Source organism: Dermochelys coriacea, chromosome 1 (assembly GCF_009764565.3).
Source record: "Dermochelys coriacea isolate rDerCor1 chromosome 1, rDerCor1.pri.v4, whole genome shotgun sequence".
NCBI classification, from domain to species: domain Eukaryota; kingdom Metazoa; phylum Chordata; order Testudines; family Dermochelyidae; genus Dermochelys; species Dermochelys coriacea.
This window is the reverse complement of record NC_050068.2, coordinates 178359850-178381955: the sequence shown is the minus strand read 5'-3', so window position 1 is coordinate 178381955 and position 22106 is coordinate 178359850. Positions and strand designations below refer to the sequence as shown.

The window sequence follows — 22106 nt, the reverse complement described above, 5'->3', positions numbered from 1 at the left end:
AAACAAATTGTTTTTCCAGTAAAAGTAGCCTCCAAGTTAGTCAAATGACAGCTTGGTATACTATGTGCACTGTAAAACTCCTTGCAAAATAAGTCATTTGGGGCAGAGGGAAGAGGAAAGATGACTCAACAGGTAGGCTCTCTTATCAAATGAATACAGACAAGATGTGCGTGTTTTTACTTTACATTTGCTAAAACTAAATGCATTGCTCATCATTTAAAAGCAAAAGTACCAATATACACACTGGTCCTTTTATCCTTCTATTGTAGATCCACCTGCCAAGTGACATCTGGCCAGCCTGATGCTCTGAGGAGAAATATTCCTTAAGGCAGTATTTCTGGTCTGACACAGAACTCTTTTCGTTAAAGATAGCAGCATGCTGGACATTAGTTGTAACCTTTTAAAAATATGGTGTGCCTGGCTCTTCAATTGGCACCTTTCTTGTCAGTGATCCCCCCCCCCACCACACTACTGGATAGTGAAAAGGTTCTAGATATAACACTGCTGGTATCAAATTGTGGAGTTTTGCCTTTATTCAGGAAGGATTATTTTTTATGATCAAATTGGTGCTAAATGATCGGCGTTTTCTTAAGCCTTAAAGAAATTGAGCTGATATACAGTATGCTAGCAGTGCTTCTTCTATTCTTTTCATATTCTTGCAGTCCTGACCAGTCTTGTCCCACACTGCCTAAAAGAAAAAGCATATACATTGCCAAGACGTTTGAAAACTAAATTAAGCAACACATGCTAGCTTCTTATGTAAATCATGCTGCTGTACAGCAGGATTAGATCCAGCTAGCTGGCTCCTGTTTGTGTTGAAATGATATCTACTTCATCGTTATTCCTCCACGTGTATCCTCGTCTCTAGGTTAATTGACATTCTTATAAACATCAGAATGAAAATAGCTCTAGATAGAGCTACTGAAATTGAAGTTAGGGCATTTCCCCTTCTTGAATATCAGCTACGTATGGGCTTCATTACTGCTTTAACGAGTTCCCACCCTTAATGAAACCAGGGCCCTCCGAGAAATCAGAAAACACTTTATCCTAGTGAAAGTGCAGTCAGGAAGAGTTTAATAGAAATTGGTCACACACAGTTTATAGGCAGAGTTAAGTTACTGCTTTCACTGTTAATAAAATAAAAAAAATAACATTTTAAACTGCATATTTTCTGTTCTCTTCTGTACAGACAAGAAATTAGTATTTATATGCACAAGGATTAGCCTCTGAGTGTGCTGAGGTGACAGTGCATATAATTGTGGAACTCAGTATAGGTGTAGGGTTACAGTTATCATTCAGCATTTTGAGATACACAAGTAAATCCAATGGGGAGAGGAAATAATTAAAATTATATATATAAAACACAAAAGGAGGGGCTGTTTAGGCCATCTCTAAAGGTACAAAATAAAAAACAATAGGAAGTGGTGGGGAACAAACTGCATTTTGGCAAGGACCCAACCTTTTCCAAAGTAGCACATCTAGTAGGTTGAAGGACATTGTTTACTACTGCTTTCCCAACAAATGACTTGCCAAAAGCCTCAACCCAAAAGTTATTTCTGACTAATGCAAATTGCTTGTCCAATGCCAATTTTTGATCCACAATAACTAAACTGAGAAAAAATAGGGTCTTTTGGCTTTTTGAGATAAAATGGAATATAAGGAAGGTAACCCATGATACAGAAATAACATGATGAAGATTATGGGCTGCTAACAATTTGGTACTACAATATGTGTTTATGGCAATCATATTAGAAAGACAGTATTTGCCAAATGAAACCAAGAAAGGCAACATCAGCAGCAATTTCAAGGGAGAGGCCAGAAAAGGAACATTCAAAACCACGCATTTCTGGAAGTGTCTCTTATATCTGAGAGCTGAGAGAGAAAGAAATGTTTTTGAGTGGAGAAATCTTGCACAGTTGGTAAACTGCTGGCAAGCATCAACCATTTCTAAAACTCAAAAACCTGCCGAGTGACAGACATTAATCCTTTTGAAGAGGCCTATGGACAACATCAAGTGGTTCCATCATCATTACATATGCTACTAAACTCATAATTGTTTTAAAAGTTAACAGATATGATGACCTGGTTCTTCATTATATTACAGCCCTTTAATGCAATTCCAGAGATGCAAAAGGGTAATAAAATTAGCAGGGTACACCAAAATGTTCCCCAAAGCATGATGGTTCCATACCACCCAATCACAGTTTCTGACACAGGGGTTGAGGATGAGAGTATAGCTGGGGCACTGTGATTGTTTTCAGCAGCCAGAACAGTCTGAGGGCCACAGGAAAGCTTAAGTTACAGCAACATGGAAGCTACTCTGACTTATGCCAGGAGCAGAGTAGCACCCCAGCCAGGCAAGAATAAGGTTTGAAATCCCCTTTTCCCCTCTACCCTGTTTCTATATCAAGTGTGGTTTGGATGAACACAGAACTGAGATTTAGTGGGGAGAAAAACATTGAAACTTGACTCTTGTGGCTGTAATAGATGTATCTAACTATGTACCTCTGAAAGTGTCTTATGTTTTAGGAAATGCAGGAGAGAAAATTGAAAAAAACAGGAAGAGAAGAAAACAGATGGAGACAAAGGGGAAGAATAGTGGTGGGAAGTGAAATAAAGATGACCAAGAACACAGAAATTATGAAGCATGAAACAATGTGTTAGGTGAAATGGGGAAAAAAAAGAGGGCAAAAGGAAGCGAAAGGAAGAAAATAAGGAGGATGAAGAACAAGAGGATGGGTTAAAAGAAGGGGAGGAATAAGTATGAATGGAGATCACTTGATTTCGGAAGAATACGTGACTCAGGGCTCCCTCATACATTATAATAATGACAATACAAAGCACAAACACCAATGAGATCAGCATGGCTCTCCCAAATATTTCCAAAAGTATCATCCCTGGGAAATAAAAAGAAATGGAGGTCTGTTAGGCCATGTGTAAACCACAAATTTTTCCTGCCACAAGTTACGTTGGCATAAAGCCACAGAAGTTAGCATATCCCTTGTGCATGTCCTGCTTGGCTCCTTGCATCAGTGCTGCATGTGCTTACCAAGAGCACTTGTGTCAATGCACAGAATGGTGCACCCTGGCTAGGTATTCCAGCATGCAACCTGCTGCCATCCAGTGCACTGTCTTTTGGGAAGTTTTAGCAATGCATGGTGGGGAAAGAAACAATTTGCATGGAGTGACTGGGAGCAAGTGTATCAACTTCCAGCATGCAAGTGATTCCATCCCATAATGCTATCTATATCACATAATTTTTGTGCCTTTATAAAAAATCCCATGAACCCACTTGGCCCTTGTCACTGTCCCCTAACTCTGACAGAAGCATGGAGCCTGCACAGCTCTGCACTATTGTCATAAGCATTGCAAGAATAGGACACCCAATCTTCCAGTATTTGCAGAGCCGCAAGAACCACCGAATCACTGGCGAACATGACAATTTCTTGGAGGACGAATCAATTCAGGGTTGTTGGTAGCATTCATGGAGCCGCTGCAGATGGTGGACTGGCACTTCTGAGCCTGAGAAAAACATGACTGCGGGGATTGCATTGTAGTGCAGTCTTGGGGTGACTAGAAGTGGCTTCAGAACTTTCAGATGTGGAAGGCCATATTCTTGGATCTGTGTGCTGAGCTTGACCCAGCCTTCCAGCACAGGGACAGCAGAAAGAGCACTGCACTGACAGAGGAGAAGCGAGTGGCGATTGTACTGTGGAAACTTGCAACACCAAATTGCTACTAGTCAGTGGAAAATCATTTCGGAGTTGGAAAATCTACTGTGGGGGCCATTGTCATGCACATTCACAGGGCCATTAATAGTATCCATTAATAGTATCCTTCTAGACAGGAGTATGACTCTCAACCACGTGAAAGACATAGTGGATAGATTTGCACCAGTGGAGTTCCTGAACTGCGGTTGGGTTATAGACGGCACACATATCCCTATTTTGGCACCAGAAACATCTTGCCACAGAGTACATTTGTTTTTCTATGGTTATGCAAGGTTTGATGGATCACTGAGGAAGCTTCACCAACGCTAGTGTTGACTGGTAAAGGAAGGCACGTGATGTATGCATCTGTAAGAACAGAGAAAGCTACAAGCAGGGACTTTCTTTTCCAACCAGTAGTTTACCACTGGTGATGTTGAAATGCCAATAGTGACCCTGTGGGATCCAACCTACCCCTTGCTCATGAAGCCATACACCCGCCACCTCAACAATACCAAGGAAAGATTCAGCTACCAGCTCAGTGGGTACAGAATGACAGTTGAATGCACTTTTGGTAGACTGAAGGGACGCTGGCGGTATTTTCTCACAAGATTGGATCTCAGTGAAAAAAAATACCAATGGTTTTAGCTGTCTGCTACATAATATCTGTGAAGCAAAGGGGGAAAAGTTGCTTCTGGGGTGGAGGTGAAGTGGCTGTTTGCTGAGTTTGAACAGCCAGACACACGGGCTATTAGAACATGGAGCTATACAGCTCAGGGAGGCTTTGAAAGAGCACTTCAACAGCAAGCCACAATAATGTGCTCTACGTGACTCTGTTATTCAGAGTCTGTTGGGAACTGTGCGGTACTTGTTGTACATCTATGAATATAATAATCTCAATGCATCTATTAATTTTATGGTGCTTGCTGTACATTTACGATTATTACCATGTTTGTCAATGATTCTATGAGTCATCTCACACTGTACTGTAACAATTAAGTGGGCACTTTCAGAACCACTAGGCATGCTGCAGCATATGTTGTGAACTAATAAATATGAATTGTTTTCAAATAATAGAAGTTTATTGAGTAACAAAACCAGTAAAAAGAAAAAGCTGTGCAATTTACAAGCAAATACGCTAAAAACTTAATAAATTAATGGAAAAGAAATTAACAAGGGGAAAAAAACATTCGTGTCCATTTTAGCTACACATGCAGGAACTGTGGCTTTCACAGGTCAATGTACGTGAAGCTGTGGTTGTCCTTAATGGCCCCTGGTGTGGAGTGGTAGGGGTAGGGTTGTGACTCTTGATGCCACGTGGAGTGTTGTGGGAGGTAGGGATATGCTGCAAAGCAGCTCTCCGTGGATAACAAAGGGAAGCGAGCCTGGATTGTTGAACATATAGGTCCACAAGAGTCTGCAACATCTGTTTTGCTACCAGAGAAGCCCCATTATGTCCTGGTGTCTGCATCTCCCTTTCCTTTTTCTGCTGGGACTCATAAGCCTTTCTTCTGTCTGCTTTTCCTTCCAGGTTGTCTGCAATATTCACCCTTCAGGAACTTTATTCATGGTCTGATGCAGCACTGCCTTGCAGGATCTCATTGAACATGTCATCCTGAGTCTTCCCCCCCACATCATCTGGCTCAGGCATTCTGCAGGTGTGGAGGGGAAATCCTCAAGGCTGCAATGGCAGCAGCCACAGATAAAATACACAAAGGTACCATTATCAGAATAGTCACAAGTGAAAGTGTAAATTAAGATTCAGAACTTGCTCCCCTAAAATTTTAAACAAGACATGATTATTAACACTTCTGCTTCAGAATGCTTGTGCAAGCACCACTAACAGCATCAGTGATGGTGAAAATGGCCCACCAGGGGTGACGGAAATAAGGAGGGAATTGCTCAGATGCATGATACTGTGGGTATAGAGCAATGACACTGAATAACTGGCACCATTTTCCACAGGTGGTGGTGATTTTAACTGATATCTCACTCCTGAGGGTAGGCCACCAAAGCCATCTGGACCCATATGCTGCTAGCTTATTTACTGCAATGGTGTCTGCTGAAGTTATTGCTGACTGATGTGGGAAAGCATCCTACTGTGGAGGTAGAAATAAGGCTGCCATTCCTAGAAAGCTTCAGGAGATGATGCAGAGTACCTTCATGAAAGTTTCATCAAGATCTCTCAGGAGGATTTAAGGCCAGCCCTGTGTAAATAAATAAAATGCTCTCCCAGTGGTCCCCCCACCTCACTGTAGAGGGGAATGGAAAGCTGATAGCAATACTACCTCTCTTTGTTGTAGCACTATCTCTTCTAGTACAAGTAAATTAATGAAAAGTCAGTAGCTGTGTTCTGTTAAATTGGGGCTGCCAACAGTAGTCACTATAACGGGAAATACAATTACACATTTACCCAAGGTTCCTTTCCCTGCATTGTGCTTACCCGTGCTTGACTACTGGGAGCAAATGGACTGTGGTGGAGTCACAAACAGGTCCTGGCTTGTGACATAGTTGGATTCCCCAGTCCCCCATCTTCCTCCTCCTCAGTGTTCACACCAGGGGCCTGTGGCTTGGGTTCCTCTGAGATAACTACAATTGTGTGTCTCCACCAAATATGGCACATAGCTCTTTGTAAAAGTGGTAGGTCTGTAGGTAGGCACCAAATTGACTATTGGCCTCCTTGGCCTTCTGATATGCCTGCTGCAACTGCTTTGCTTTCATGCAGCACTGCTGTGATCCTTGTTGTACCTCTTATCCTATATCCTCAGGGCAATCTGCTTACAGATGTCCATGTTGCTATAGCTGGTCCATAGCTGTATCTGCACAGCCTCCTCTTCCCACAGGCCTAAGGGATCCAGTATTTCTTGTGTACTCCAAGCCAGAGTATGTAGCCAGTATGGTCGGCTGGGCAGTTGCACACAAGAATGGAGAGCTCCTAGATGTGTTTGCCAAGCTGGACAATCAGGAAAAGGCATTTCAAACATTCACAGGGCTTTAAAGGGAAAAGGGCGGGGGAGCCTTTTCACTGTGACCCCTGGGCAGTGGAGTTCACAATTGTGATCACACCGGTCAGTGTTGGGCATTGAGGACTGTCATGGTCGACATAAGTAACACAGTCTGCACTCACACTGTATCGACCGCAGTATATTGAGCATGGCTCAATGCCGCTGAGCGAGGTGGTGTTACTATATTGCTGTAACGGAGCACTTAAGTTGGTAGGAGACAAATTTAAGTATAGACACATGCACAATTAGATTGACACAAGACGGCTCATGTCAACTAAGCTTTGTGGAGTAGGCCAGGCCTTGGAGGCAGAGGTTTCAGAGTGGTAATTTGCCATTCAAATGTCCCAGAAGCAGCAGCAAGACACTAAGCAGCACAGGAATCAATGGAAGAAACTAGCATTAGCTGAAAGTTGAGTTTACACATATTAATGTGGAAATGCACATGGAAAAGCTGCATCTCAACTTAGTGCATTCCCCATATCCAACAGCTCAATGTCTGTGAAAACAGAAAAGACTGAGAACTGCAGAACATTTTTTGAGCAAATTATTCACAATTTCTCCATATTTTCAAGACACCATTAGTGTATCTTAGCAGAACACCATCTCCTGACATTGATTGGAGCTTTTTTTTCATACCAGAACCCAACACTTCTCAGAGTCTTTCTGGAAGTCTTCAAATAATGGCTGTCTAAAAATTCAAAGGTAAATGGTGAAAGGCTACAGACAGATCCAACTTCTTCATCCAGTGTTCTTTTTTGCTCTATTCTCACCCTCTGAGCATTAGCTGACCTCATCTTGGCACTTAACATGGGATGTACAGCCTCCTTTATGTTTGTCATTAGTGTTACTCTACATGTGACAAAGGATGCTGACAAGCAGTATGGCCGCATCCAGCCCATTGTGACTCCACATCATAACTTCCACAGTGCACCTGATATCATCAGGGAGTAACAATCTTCAGGTCACTTACAAATCCAGATGTCAGTTATGGCAGCACAAAGAGTGTCATGCCATCCAGCCAGCTTGAGCTAGGCATATTCATTACATGTGAGGTTCAGAAACCTAAGACTGGCATTTTGCTGCAGCACCACTAAGTAGAAACCTTACTGGATTCCTTAAGGATTTGATGGTTGAAAAGAATACACATATCGTACATATAGTTTGATGATGATGTTGGGAACAAAAAGTTAATTAAAGTTTGATCAGTCTCTTTGCAGCTCTAATGTACGGTTGTCTGTGACGCTGCTCAAACAAGATAAATGTCGGTTAAGAATCATATCGTATTTGAAGTTCTGAAAGGCAATTTGGGAAGTATGCACAAGTATATTAACTGACAGCAACTACATCCAGCAATAGAAGTATTGAGATAAACACTTGCAGGCAATGCACCTGCTATAATGAACAAAAAAGTCCTGCTACCAAGGCAACTGCTTACCAGCACCTGCCATCTTAGGCCCAAATCCAGACCCTGGTCAAACTGATGCCCATAAACTAAGGAAATTATATAGAAACCGAATCTAACAATGTGTTTAAAAGAGCCAGATTAAAAACAATGTTTTATGAGGAAGTAGGTGCAGGGGTCAAAATTATTCTAGGCTATCCCTTAATCCTACTTTCCACTACAGCAGCTTTCAAGCCCTTAGGAGAAAAAACAACAACATTTTTTATAGGATTTACATTTACATGATGATTACAAATAACCATCTGTCTGCTTCTAGTTTTTCAATCTGGTCCATGTCCCACGAGCCCCAAGTCTATGGTCAAAGCAGCTAAGCTGGAAGGAAGAAGTACAGGCCTGTCAGAAGGCTTGGAATAATTGCATTCTTTTCCCACCAGCACTCAGCTTCTCTCCTTCCCCCCATCTAATGAATGTCTGAGATGATTTGTTAAAAAAAAAAAAGCGTCCATAATTTTTCCTCCTCATTGAATGATACTGCCTTAAAATACAGCTACATCCGTCAATCTGACTAGAGGGTATAAAAACATGCCCAGTAAATATTAATGTGCTGCTGTAGTTTGGGTCCTGGTAGTTCGTCTTGTCCCTCCAATTCTGTTTAGTGCTTATCTGAAACGTTAAGCTTTTGTACCACAACAATGTTGGGAACACGAAATGCAAATTGGTCTCCTCCTGATCTAAGGCACTCTCCCACATGCATTTAACCAAATCAGGCAATTTCACTCTCTCAGCCCATGCCATTGCTGCTTTGGCATTTCTCTCATATGAGGGATGTTGATATGCATGATCAATATGAATTATAGTGCCAAATAACTGCCAGATCTCATGACTGATAAACTGAACAGCCTAAAGATTAGGAGTACTTGTGGCACCTTAGAGACTAACAAATTTATTAGAGCATAAGCTTTCGTGAGCTACAGCTCACTTCATCGGATGCATTTGGTGGAAAAAACAGAGGAGAGATTTATATACACACACACAGAGAACATGAAACAATGGGTTTATCATACACACTGTAAGGAGAGTGATCACTTAAGATAAGCCATCACCAACAGCAGGGGGGGGAAGGAGGAAAACCTTTCATGGTGACAAGCAGGTAGGCTAATTCCAGCAGTTAACAAGAATATCAGAGGAACAGTGGGGGGTGGGGTGGGAGGGAGAAATACCATGGGGAAAGAGTTTTACTTTGTGTAATGACTCATCCATTCCCAGTCTCTATTCAAGCCTAAGTTAATTGTATCCAGTTTGCAAATTAATTCCAATTCAGCAGTCTCTCGTTGGAGTCTGTTTTTGAAGCTTTTTTGTTGAAGTATAGCCACTCTTAGGTCTGTGATCGAGTGACCAGAGAGATTGAAGTGTTCTCCAACTGGTTTTTGAATGTTATAATTCTTGACGTCTGATTTGTGTCCATTCATTCTTTTACGTAGAGACTGTCCAGTTTGGCCAATGTACATGGCAGAGGGGCATTGCTGGCACATGATGGCATATATCACATTGGTAGATGCGCAGGTGAACGAGCCTCTGATAGTGTGGCTGATGTGATTAGGCCCTATGATGGTATCCCCTGAATAGATATGTGGACAGAGTTGGCAACGGGCTTTGTTGCAAGGATAGGTTCCTGGGTTAGTGGTTCTGTTGTGTGGTGTGTGGTTGCTGGTGAGTATTTGCTTCAGATTGGGGGGCTGTCTGTAAGCAAGGACTGGTCTGTCTCCCAAGATCTGAGAGAGCGATGGCTCGTCCTTCAGGATAGGTTGTAGATCCTTGATGATGCGTTGGAGGGGTTTTAGTTGGGGGCTGAAGGTGATGGCTAGTGGCGTTCTGTTGTTTTCTTTGTTGGGCCTGTCCTGTAGTAGGTGACTTCTGGGTACTCTTCTGGCTCTGTCAATCTGTTTCTTCACTTCAGCAGGTGGGTACTGTAGTTGTAGGAATGCATGATAGAGATCTTGTAGGTTTTTGTCTCTGTCTGAGGGGTTGGAGCAAATGCGGTTATATCGTAGCGCTTGGCTGTAGACAATGGATCGAGTGGTATGATCTGGATGAAAGCTAGAGGCATGTAGGTAGGAATAGCGGTCAGTAGGTTTCCGATACACATTAGATACAGTATGGTGCTGGGGGGTGTCTGAGAATGTTTTGTTTTATTTATTACACATTGACATGGCCAAGAACAATCTGAAATTGCCTGAAGAAACTGGGTGGGTGAGGAAAAGAAGCAGCAGTCATGGTCAACCTCCCCTGTGAAGGATATTGCACTTCTTTGAGGCCATATATGTTCTACTTTTCTGCTTCAACTTCTGGCTCAGAGATGTGCTCCGTTGAGGCAACATAGCTTGGAGTTCACACCAGTAGTCTTAGCAGAGAGTACTTTTCATATCACTGTATGAGCCTGTATACATGGAGCACAGTTTCCCTAAAGAGGTGCTGACACTTCCTGGAAAACTTTGAAAAACATGAAACAATTCTACCTATACTTCTTAATTTCTCTCTCTCCCTGGAATCTCCCTTTTCTGCCCTCCTCTGCCCCCAAACAGATATTTCTAAGGCATCTAATATTTAAACACAGGGAACAAAACTTTCATAGTTGAGTGCTAAAATTAACACAAAATTAATTTTGGTGGTCTGATTTTCTGTGGTGTCGAGCACCCACTGATGTTAAGAGCAGGACCAGTGGAAATTATAGTGAGGAACAAAGCTGCAGAAGAACATTTGCCAAAAAATAACCCTTGGATCTTCATTTCTGACAAATTCACCTACTTCCCTGTTTTAAGTCACAACCTTAAGTAGAGAATTTCCTTTACCCCTTTTCTTGCTAAATATTCAGCTGAACTCTGTATTTAAGTTTCCTCCTTAATACTGCTATTTAAATAGGATACTGAAAAATGCCCTGTACTGATTCTAGCACTATAGATTGGATCAGTCCGCATAGAAAAGCTGTAGACTTTTGCACAATGTAGACGTCTTGCTGTCTATTAATGTCTAAACTTCAAAAGAAGAGATTTACTTCCAAATATAGAATATGTTAAATTGTTTAATACAGAGGCTAAATTTGATTCTGTTCTTGATAAAGAGTACATTTGCGTAGACAGTACAATTCTGGGGACCAAATCCTGAAGCACTTTCTAGACAAACTCCCACTGAAGACAGTTAGAGGTTCCTTACAAATTCATTAAGAAACTGAGGATTTGGGACAATCGTAGGGAAATATTTACACATTTTCCATAGCTTTACTGGGGTCTTGCCATTAACTAGCTTATTTCACAAAGATGCCATCCTCTCCTGAACTTTCTCCTTCCTTATTTATAGCATGAACTGCAGCCATTAGTTACAACCCTGCAAGTCAGACTTTTAAATTTGTCATCAATAGTTAACCCTTTTGGAGGGACTTGCTAACATATTTTCTTTCACACACAATTATATAGGCATGGGAGCTTGTTTGTTATCACCTGCTCTTGATTTTTCAAATGACTATATTGTACTTAATAAAATGCATCCGATATAGCTTGGTTCCTGTATGAATGTGCTACTGAAAAATTGTGTAATGTCCTTCTGACTCACTGTGTTCAACTGAATGCAACCTGACATTTCCCTATTTTCTGTGAAAGATTTTATCTGACTACTCGATGACATAAAGACTGGATGTTTTTCTAATCAAAAATGTATCATATTTATGTTTAAGCTTCCTGATTGAAAACAAAGTTATATCACCTATCTGCACAGAGCTGAAGTCCCAATAACCTTCTCTTTTTCTACCCCCTAATGAATTCTGAATGCTGCAGTTAACATTCAGCAATCTCATTACCCATCTACCATAAATCTTCAAAAGCATCAGTGTGTTTTGACAGCCAAGCAAGGGAAGGGGAAGCAATACGCATATCCAAGCATTTTTTATGAATGCAGATTTCCTAAAGACCAAATTTAAATGATTTCAGAAATTTAACACTGCATTTGTGACAGTCAGTGCCAGGGGAGGTGCTTGAAAATCTTTTCCCCACAATGGAAAGCACAATTATATTTTTCTGATGGTGTTGAGTACAATCTCTTTTGATGCATGCACTATGAAAATAGATTGTTAATGCTAACAAGGAGTCTGCTACAGAAAAATTATATGTTCTTAGAATGAAAGCAACAACAACATTTATTTTATACTTAAAAGTTCACAGAGGCGTTACAAACGAGTTGGTAACAAGATTTCAGAAACACAACTTTGGCAAACGTGTGTACAGTACTTGGCTGCTGGAAGTCTTAAGATTTAACAAGGATCAGACATTTAACAGTTTAGTGGAATAGTTATTTAATGATCCTTTAAACTGAAGTCTGACATTAGCTTTTACGTGCTCTTTAGACTTAATGGGCTACATATTGAGAAAACCATAGGCAAGTCATTTATTTTCCCCAACTAATGTATGTATCGTACGTGCCACTGTGTGCAACTAAAAAAGTGCTGTATCTTCAAAGGATGTCACCTGCATGAAGTGAATGTGAGAAATACAGTATTTCCTATTTTGCAGCAAAAATAAGGGACAACAAGTTTCAGTACTGTCAAGTATTTAGTACACCAATTGTGAGAATCTTTAAAGCTTTGTGGAATGTCAATTTTAATTATATTTCCTTCCAAAGGTTAGTCATGATGATCAGCAGTGGAAGCCATAGGAATATTTAAGAAGTTCATTTCTACTGTAGCTTTCATTTTGTACTCCTGGTACTATTGAGATACTTTGTAAAGTAAAATAATTCAAATATGAAATAAATAGGCCATTAATTTATTTCTATATCATGAAATTAAGAACTGTACAGGAAATCTCCAAATATGTTTGGAATGTTTAAACATATGCTTCCAGCTTGCCTGACTTAAAATCTCTCTTATATATTCCAAACAATGAAATAGTAGATATAAATAATAGCTACCATTTCTTAACATTCCTAGTGTGAGAACTCCTTCTCTCCAGCTCCTGTTATTTGGACTAGTTTTCAAGTATTTGCCCATGTCATCAACTGTGTACCTCACTACAATTTTACTTAAAGACATAGCTTCCTTGCATCTGCCTCTTAATTTCTCAACAATCCTTGAACTCTGGTCCAAATGGCAGAAGCTGCAGAGAAGGAGACTTGCACACTAACAAGGTCAAGATTTCATGGGGGAGACACAATGGGGAGGACAGTGTAAGGTGAAGAAGGAAGGAGGAAAGGAAAGATAGAGCCAATGGGTAAAATTTTCAAAAATGACTAAGTGACTTAGGCTCTGAAGTGCCACATTCAAGAGTCTCATAGGCTTTTAGGAGCCTAAATCTCATTGAGAGTCGATGAGACTTAGGTTCCAAATTCATTGGGGGGGGGGGTTTGAAAATGTTACCCAATGTCTCCAAGCAAGTCCAAGGAGCAAATTTAAAACAAGAAAGGCATTTTTAATTGGATCTTGAAGAGGGAACCAATTAATGTTTGTGTGAGAAGCAGAACCTGTTGAATACTAACTCTAGCTTAATATGCAGCAGACTGGATTCATCCCATGAGTTCTGCTGGAATGAGATGGCCTAGTATCCTCTATTTCTGCTTTTGGATATTTAGCAAAACATGGCCCTTTCACAAGTGAGGAAAAATGTTATCTGGTATAACAAAGAATCATTTTTCATCTTCTTAATGCCTTATCACTACTGACAATAGATGAAATTCACCTGCCCATAATCTTCTGCCCACATTTACTATTGTATGTAGATTACAGATCTACACCATGCTGCAGGGGGGAAAAAAAGTGCTGCAACATAGATCTAATATCCAGTTGTATTTATGAGGGAATCATGTAAGTTATAATTTCATCACTGCAAACTAGGAAACGAAGCAAATATGTGATCCACTGAATAGCACTAGCTGAGACACTGTCTTTCATATACAGTCTCAAAACTGAAAATATACCCCTTTTTCATAAAAAAGCATAACCTGCAAGAACTATTTGGCAAGTTTTGAAAAGTAGGCATGAAACTTTCCAAAATTAATTTCCAAGCAAATGACTCAACGAGAAACAATGCACATATCCAAGCATTTTTTATGAGTGCAGATGTCCCAAAGACCAAATTTAAATGATTTCAGAAACCTAACACGGCATCTGTGACAGTGAATGCTGGGGGAGGTGAGAATTTTCTCCTGTTTATTTTCAGATGGGGAAAGAAGGAGAAGTAGGAATTCACATAGCCCTAATTATTATTCAGTACATAGAGCAAGAGGGAAGAAAAACTAAAGCAGCAGGAGAAAAGGCCAACAATAATAGCCTAAAGCAACAATTTCTAAAGGGAGTCTCAGCATCCTGAGGGATGCCAGAATCTGGGTGTCCAGTTTCACCTTCCAGTAATACCAGTCTGTGCATAAACATCAAAATGACTTTCAGTATTTGGTTCCATCAGATTCTTTAGATGCTCACGTAAATGCTGTGCCATAATATTTTGAATTGCCGTGAAACACCTCCCCCTCTTTGCCCCCATCTCCCTAGATATTCTAACTAAAGTTATAGTTCATATACAACAAATTTTGCACAATGGTATTAGAACAAAAGGGATCAGGGTCCCCACACCCTTCTGAATCCTCCAGCACCTCTCAATAATATAAAGCCAGTATGATTACATGTGTGTGGATTCCCCTAATGCAGTGGTTCTCAACCAGTTTATCACTGTGGGCTGCATATGACCCCTAGTTCCCAGTGCCCCACCCCAACCTGCCCAGAGACCCACTCTCCCGCCCCTAGTCCTCCTGCAGCACTTACCAGCCCCCTACTGACAGGGGCTCTCCTGCAGGCTGCCTTATGCACTCTCCCCTTCTGCCAGCCCCACCCTCTGCCAGACTAGAGCGCAAATTTTGTATTTTTTTAAGCACAGAGCTGGGTCACAGCTGTGTGCTAAATGGGCCCCGCAGGTTGAGAGCCTGGCTGCCCTAATGTAAGGGAATCCCTCTGCTGGCAAAGAGACAGAATAGTCAGTGCTGTGGCACTGCTCTCCCATAGCACAAGAGGCATTTTGAGGGTCCAGCCAGAACACTACTAGGCTCCTACAATCCCCAGCTCCTGGAGAAGCCCTTGGGTGTTAAAGCAGCAAAACACAATTTAAATGCAGCCGTCTGACTACTCTAAACTGTGGTGGGGCCAGAAAGGGCCCAGTCAGGCCAAGAATTAAGGGAGATAATTGTGGAATAAAGCCACCTTTACAGTTTTTCCCACTCCTCAGTGTGTCCATGTGTGGCATTGGCATAGCTGAAGATCTGGAGCAACAGGTGAACATCTTATGAACTGCCCATGAGTACTTTATTACAATGACCATAAAGCATATTAACAGCTCAACTGACACCCATGAAAGGGTGAATTTGTATACTCCGAAGGAAATACTGTAACTTTTCAATTAGATTAGCCAGTGAGAATTTTATTGACTAGATAAAATGTTCAGATACCATGGCGATGAACACAGTATAATAACCAAATAGGCAGAGATTAGATTATTAGATTTGATGGAATTTGACACAATGTACATTCATCCCAGCACAGTATTTACCTGCACTTCAGAATGTGCTGTAGTCTCTATATTTAGAATGGGAAATTGAGAAAATACAATGGTCCATGTAACTAACACAGAAGATAATGGGATTTCTCTGAGACCAGAGAGAACTGGAATTCTTCTTCTTTAGATTGATTGTATGGTTTCAATTAAGATAAACTGAATTAAACTCTCGACAGGGGTGGATGTCAGTGATTCTACACCTTCATCTCTGAGAGATTCCAGATGTTGGGGTTGAGCACTTTTTCTTCCTCCTTAACAGTTTTCAAATACAGGCTAGAGGGTTTGGTCTCGCTCCCTCTCCGCTCAATTTGCACATAAGGCTGTTAGGGAGAATGGAAGGTTTTATGAATTGTAGTGGCACCAGTATGCAGGAGGCACTCAATTCTACATCAGGCTTTTCTTAAAATAATGTTTTTCTGTTTTGTGCTCTCTCAGTGCCTAAGCATGACATAAACTGGTTGGAACTGACCCAAAGGAGTAATGCTGTTGTCAGAATAACTGGGAACTTTGTGCTGTTCTTTTCCTATATGCTTCATAGCCACTGTGGCCCATTATAGCCTTCACTGATTTTGCATATATGTAATATCAGAGGTGACCCAGTATTGCTTTTTTTCCCCCATCGATAGCTAATCAAGAGACTGCCACCTTTCCTCCCAAATGCAGATTTTATTGTCTACGCTCAACACACTCCCATTAACTATACATTCTGTGTTCCATTCACATTATTAGAAAAACTTTTCTTGGCCTCTATTATTTAAAAGATGACCTTTCTTTTAATCCTACCATGATAGTTGAGATCTGCGAGGTTATTTTAGCCTAGAACTCAGCAATAAGGAATTTTCATTTAAGGGTCCATGCCTTTTGAATTCATGCTTCATAGTCTGATAAGGCTTAAATCTGGCAAGCTGCAGATTACAACATAGGGTTTTCCTTTATTCACAGTTAGGAACATTTTATTATTATTATTATTATTATTATTATTCCAGTTAGTTGGCTGTCTAAGGTCAATCTCATTTTTATGAAGGGCATGGCTGTTTGTGAGTTAGTTTTGACCTCTTTTGTTCAATGTCTAGCTGGCTTTTTGTTATAGTTACTGTACAAGACAGTAAATAACTAAAACAAATAAAACACACAAGGGTCTCATATTTCTCTTGACCCAACAGGCTGTGGTATCAACCAAGCATTTGTTTTATTGCTGGTCACAGCATTTACTACCAGTATGAGAAAGAATGCTCCTCTCATTCAGAACAACAAATAATATTATATTTCAGATATTGAAACATATTTCATGTTCTTTTTTAATTAACCATCTGAGCATTGATATCCAGTCAAGATGGATCCCTCCATCATACCATTTTAAAACAGGCAGGTGTCTCTGTTAGCCTCTTTCATAATAAATATATTGCCACTATTTATAGCCTGTCTTTAGATCCCAGTAACAATGATAAATCCATTAAACTTCATTTTCATTGTTCCTGATGTTTCAAAAAAATCCTAGGTGGGATTATAACCAGATAACAGAGTCTGGTGTACATTGTATCTTATTTAGGAATGAACTGGAGAAGAATAAAGTTGACTTAGGGCTTCTAAGTATCAAATACTTTTTATTAAAAAACTCAGAATAATAGCAAGTAAATCCATGTGTTCACATCAATATAATAATGACATTATACACCTATTAATAAATATAGATCTGCTGATGGGGTTTTGGCTGACAGGACATCATAAAATGAATGATATTCTTCTTAAACAATATAATTAACTCTTAATGAACCTTTCCCTTTCCCCAGTAAATTCAATTTTGTCTAATCCTTGGGTTTATGGTAATGTCAAGCTCATTAAAATGTTACTTAAAACTCATTAAAATGCACACTGAGAGGTAACAGCTTCATTACGGTAATATGTTGTAAAAGAAAAAAGAATGCTTTATTATCATTTAATTGTTTCCAAAACTGAATACATTTGCATAGTGATAAGATTCACGGGATATTTTCAGTGGTACTCAATAATTAAGAAGCTCAGTAATTAAAAATGCATTTTCTAAAAATAAGTTTATGTTATTGCCTATTCCCGGTTGTTTTTTCAATTAGAAAAAGTGGACATATCAATATAGTTCATAGAATTGGTGAAACAGATACACCAACATTTCAGCAGCTGGTACTAAAAAGATTTTAGTAGTTTTGGTCCTTGATAAAATTTTGTTCCCAGCATTTTCTATTGAAAAAATTGCATTCAATATGCCTTTTCTGTTGTTTAAAGATAAAATGTAGGCTTTATAATGAAGGTATAATACTCTCCAATCTTGCATTTATTCTTTCAAAACCAGGATATCAGATTTTAGGCACATCACTGGGCTTTCAACTTTGGAAGCCTGGTTTCCACATCTAATTTAAAAGTTACAAATGAAAAGGAATTTTATGGTCTTAGTCTTTATGTGGGAACAAAAATCACTACAATTTTGATACCATTTATAATTACCATATGTTCAGATTATACAACAGCCCCTTATCTTTACAGCACCCATACACTGAGCTTGGGGTCAGCTCGGGCCCAATTCAGGCTTCAGGGCAAATCAGATTATCCATGAGACTGCTCTAAATTTTGTCTAGCCTGAACAGCCTTCAAGGGGCTAGGTCAAACGCTAGGGTAGTTGCAGCACAACAGAATTCTAGCTATACCCCTTTACCTTGGAAAAATCCATGAGGGTTACAGCAACTCTATATCACACAGGATTTTTCCTGCTCTAGGGATCTCCCCAGCTACGTAGCATGCCATCTTTTTGATTGCTTTTCACTGCCAGAGCAGCAGAAAGTTCCCAGTGGCAGGAGCAGGGATCTGGCCCAGTATACAGAAGTTTGAACAGAGTGCATCTGTATTACCGGGATGGTTATTACCTGTAAGTGCATGATGTATAGGTTTAAATGAAAATATCAGCCTGATCAGACTTGTCTATATAATTCCAATCTGAATACATTGTTCTGCTGGTTTTAGGAATTAATCTGGTTAGGTCACAGGTCCAGACCTCTCTCCGATATATTGTTTGGGAGCAGCAAATATCAAAAATATAATAACGATGAAGCCAGTATTTGTGGGCTAAAGATAATGCTACACAGCTCCTTACATAAGCTCCAGACTAAGAAAAATGTAACTCTCGTGCTCAGTGTTTGCCATGTGAGTATTGGCTGGAAGGTGATGTAATATTAATTGAGACTTAACACTTGTATTTACACACCTAAACAAGATTTCCAGAAAAGATGCTGACACATACATGGCCTTCTAGGACATGTGGCCTGGACCCTGGACTGCAATTAAAAACCCACAGCAGGCCCATGCCAGCTGACTCTGGCTCAGACTGCAGCACTGTTTAATTGCAGTGTAGACTTCCGGGCTTCAAAACTGATTGTTGAAGAAGTTGCCTGACTGGCATGCCAAAGGCAAAAACTGAACTTGAACATGTTGTGATGGTAGACCCAGGAATCTGTAACTGCTTAAGTACAAGATCACTGCACAAAGAAGGTCTGTGGGTCTTCACATGCATAGAGTGTTAGAGGATGACTAGCAGTCGTCTTGTAGACAGAAGAAAGAGGCAAACAACCTGAAAAGTACTAAGCACAGTAACAGCATAAGCGGTTGGGTTAATTCAGGGTTATTTAATCTCTGTTTAACAAGAACAAAATTTACTGATTATTGCTGAGGAATGATATTCTTGGGGAAAAGGATTGGACTGGGACTCAAGAGAAACAGGGTTCAATTTCCAACCTTGCCACAGATTTCCTTGCGGTAATTAGACAAATCAACTAATCTTCCAGTCCATAGTTCTCCTTCTGGAAAATAGGGATAATAGTTCTTTTCATCCATATTTTCTATATTTAGATAATACCTAGCTCAAAGATCTCAGAGTCTTTTATAAGTACTTTGTGCAGTGCTCCAATGGATATTTCTATAATACAAACAATAATAAAGTATTCAAAAATAAAACAAATATAGAATACTGACTCTACTAGACTACAGTATGTTGACCTGCCAATTGTTGTCTCGTACAGGTCCAGTGATGTTTTTAAATTCCTGTTGATACATCCTTAACAAACACATGCCCATAGAGATTTACATTGTCACTTCTATAATCTTTCAAATTTCATGTTCTGAGCCTTTTCAAAAGAAAACAAACAACATATCTCTCATTTTATCTTTATTGCACACACCAACAGATAAGTTATGTCATTTCTCTCTAAAACAGTGTGAGATGCCTGGAAATAAATAACCTAGACAGAAAATAAGTAACTTCCATAATAAGTGTTGATGTTAAACTATGTTTGTTGTATTTCCATGTATCGAATAAGCAAAGTTAAATGAGATACCATAAACACAAAATAAAAGATAGATGATACATTTGAAAGAAAAGTAATTATTTTTATTAAAGTATTATGTTTACTAAAAAAATATATTTACTAAAACTTCCCAGTGTAAGCACCATCTCCATTGAAAACCTAGCAACAAACAGCTAAAAAATACCAGTTGAAAACCTTATAGGCTCAATTACCAACTGATATACATGCCAGGTCATCACTACGTAGCCTAAATAATCCACTGCCTAACCCTTGCCTGAAGCAGCTGGAAATAGCAATTACTGCCCCCCCCCACCGAATGCATCTGATGAAGTGAGCTGTAACTCATGAAAGCTTATGCTCAAATAAATTTGTTAGTCTCTAAGGTGCCACAAGTACTCCTTTTCTCTTTCCCCTCTTGCAATCCTCTGTCTCATTCACTACACACCTTACAACTTCTGCAACAAGGATGTTGGGGTCCTCCAGACAACAGCCTCCTTCAGTAGACAAGCTGATTCATCCCCACATAGGTCTATTTTGTGCATTGAATGAAGTCGCAGTCACATGGGGAAAATAGCATGTGAGCATGTAATTAAAGTCTATCATCATGCAAACATGAGGGGACAAACTGAGCTGGTAACCTTAATTCTGACATTTCTTAACTTTTGAGTGCTTGGCTTTGTAACCTCAATAATGCTCTTTTAATGTAGGTGTAATATTCTAGGTTATAAACAAAACTGAAAAAGCATCAGATAGCATTACATTTACACCCATGTGTTTCATCAGCAGGGACTGAACCTTTAGATCCACCATACAGACCTCTACTCCCTCAGCTAACAGAATAAGTGACAGCAGAAGAAGGTTGTCATCCTATATGTGGACCAGCCACTAGAGGGGGATGGAACACACACTTCACCAGAGGGTTCAACAGCTATTTTGCCCACAGCAGAGGAATGGTAAGACTCAAGGATTATGGGTTCCAGTCCAGGTTCTGGAGCAGGGAGTGCTATAGTGGGCACTGTCTCTTTAGATCGTTTCCACATAAACTTCACCCCTTCTTTCCTGTCCCCTCCAATCTATCCCTGTCCCAGTCCTGTCTGTTCCCCATCTCTCATTCCTCATCTCAGTCCTACTCCTTCTGCCAACCCAATCCCAGCCTCCACTCCTCAGGCTTCTCAGTTCTAGTCTCCTTGCCCCAGATAGTTCTAGTCACTGGGCTTGCTATCCAAGTCCCAATTTCCTCCACTGTGAGGACTGATGGATGGGCGGTCAGGCCTAGCGGTCAGAGTCAGGAACCAGAACCAGGGATCAGAGCTGGAGTCAGAGGCTGGAGTCAAGCCAAAGCCAGAGTCAGAGTCAGGGATAGGACATAGTAGCAGGGTCCTGGAGAGAGAGAGGAAAGCAGGAGTGAAGGAGGATCTGGGATAAGGAGGGGAGGAACAGGCTGGTAGTGAGGAATCAGGAACAAGAAGGAAGGCAAGGCTCATGCAGGTAGGCAAAGTCTGAAATGGCAGACAACCAAGGATTCACCTATTGGTTCAGACAACTTCCTGTGCCACCTTCTGGCTTATGTAGTGCATCTGAGCCAACTGGTGGGGCCAGATGTCTCTCCCAATAAGGAGCTTTGTGAGCAGAACCCTTGGCAAGCTACAGCTCTGCTAACCCTCTTCTCCACTGAGAAGTGAGCTGCTGGGTGGAGGCCATGGTCTGAGCACTGACTGGGTTCAAGACCCACAATCCTTCACTCAAATCTTCTGCCACTGTCAGTGTCTTCCAGTCTCAGTCTCCTTGACCAGCCAGTCCCATTCCCCATTCTGACTCCTCATTCAATCTTTTGTTCCCTTCCCTTCCTGCTAGCAGGATCCCAGTCCAAGTCTCCCTCCTTGGACTCCTCATGAATTACAGTCTTCGCACCCCACCCACTTCCCAACTCCTTGCCCCGAGCCTTTTTTTCTCAACCAACCTTCATTTTTTTCCCTTACACCCAGTTCCTTGTCAGATTTTTCTCTCCTCCCCACTTTCATGTCCCCACTGCTGTCCGGTTCCAGTCTATTTGTCCAGCCAGTTCCCGTCCACCCTGATGT

General features: G+C 40.6%; 1 protein-coding gene across 26 annotated transcripts in view; it reads right to left on the bottom strand.

Annotated features, from left to right (window-relative positions):
* Positions 1 to 22106, bottom strand: part of ROBO2 (roundabout guidance receptor 2) — a 1574290-nt gene that overhangs the window by 195438 nt on the left and 1356746 nt on the right. The gene's annotated exons all lie outside the window — the stretch shown is intronic.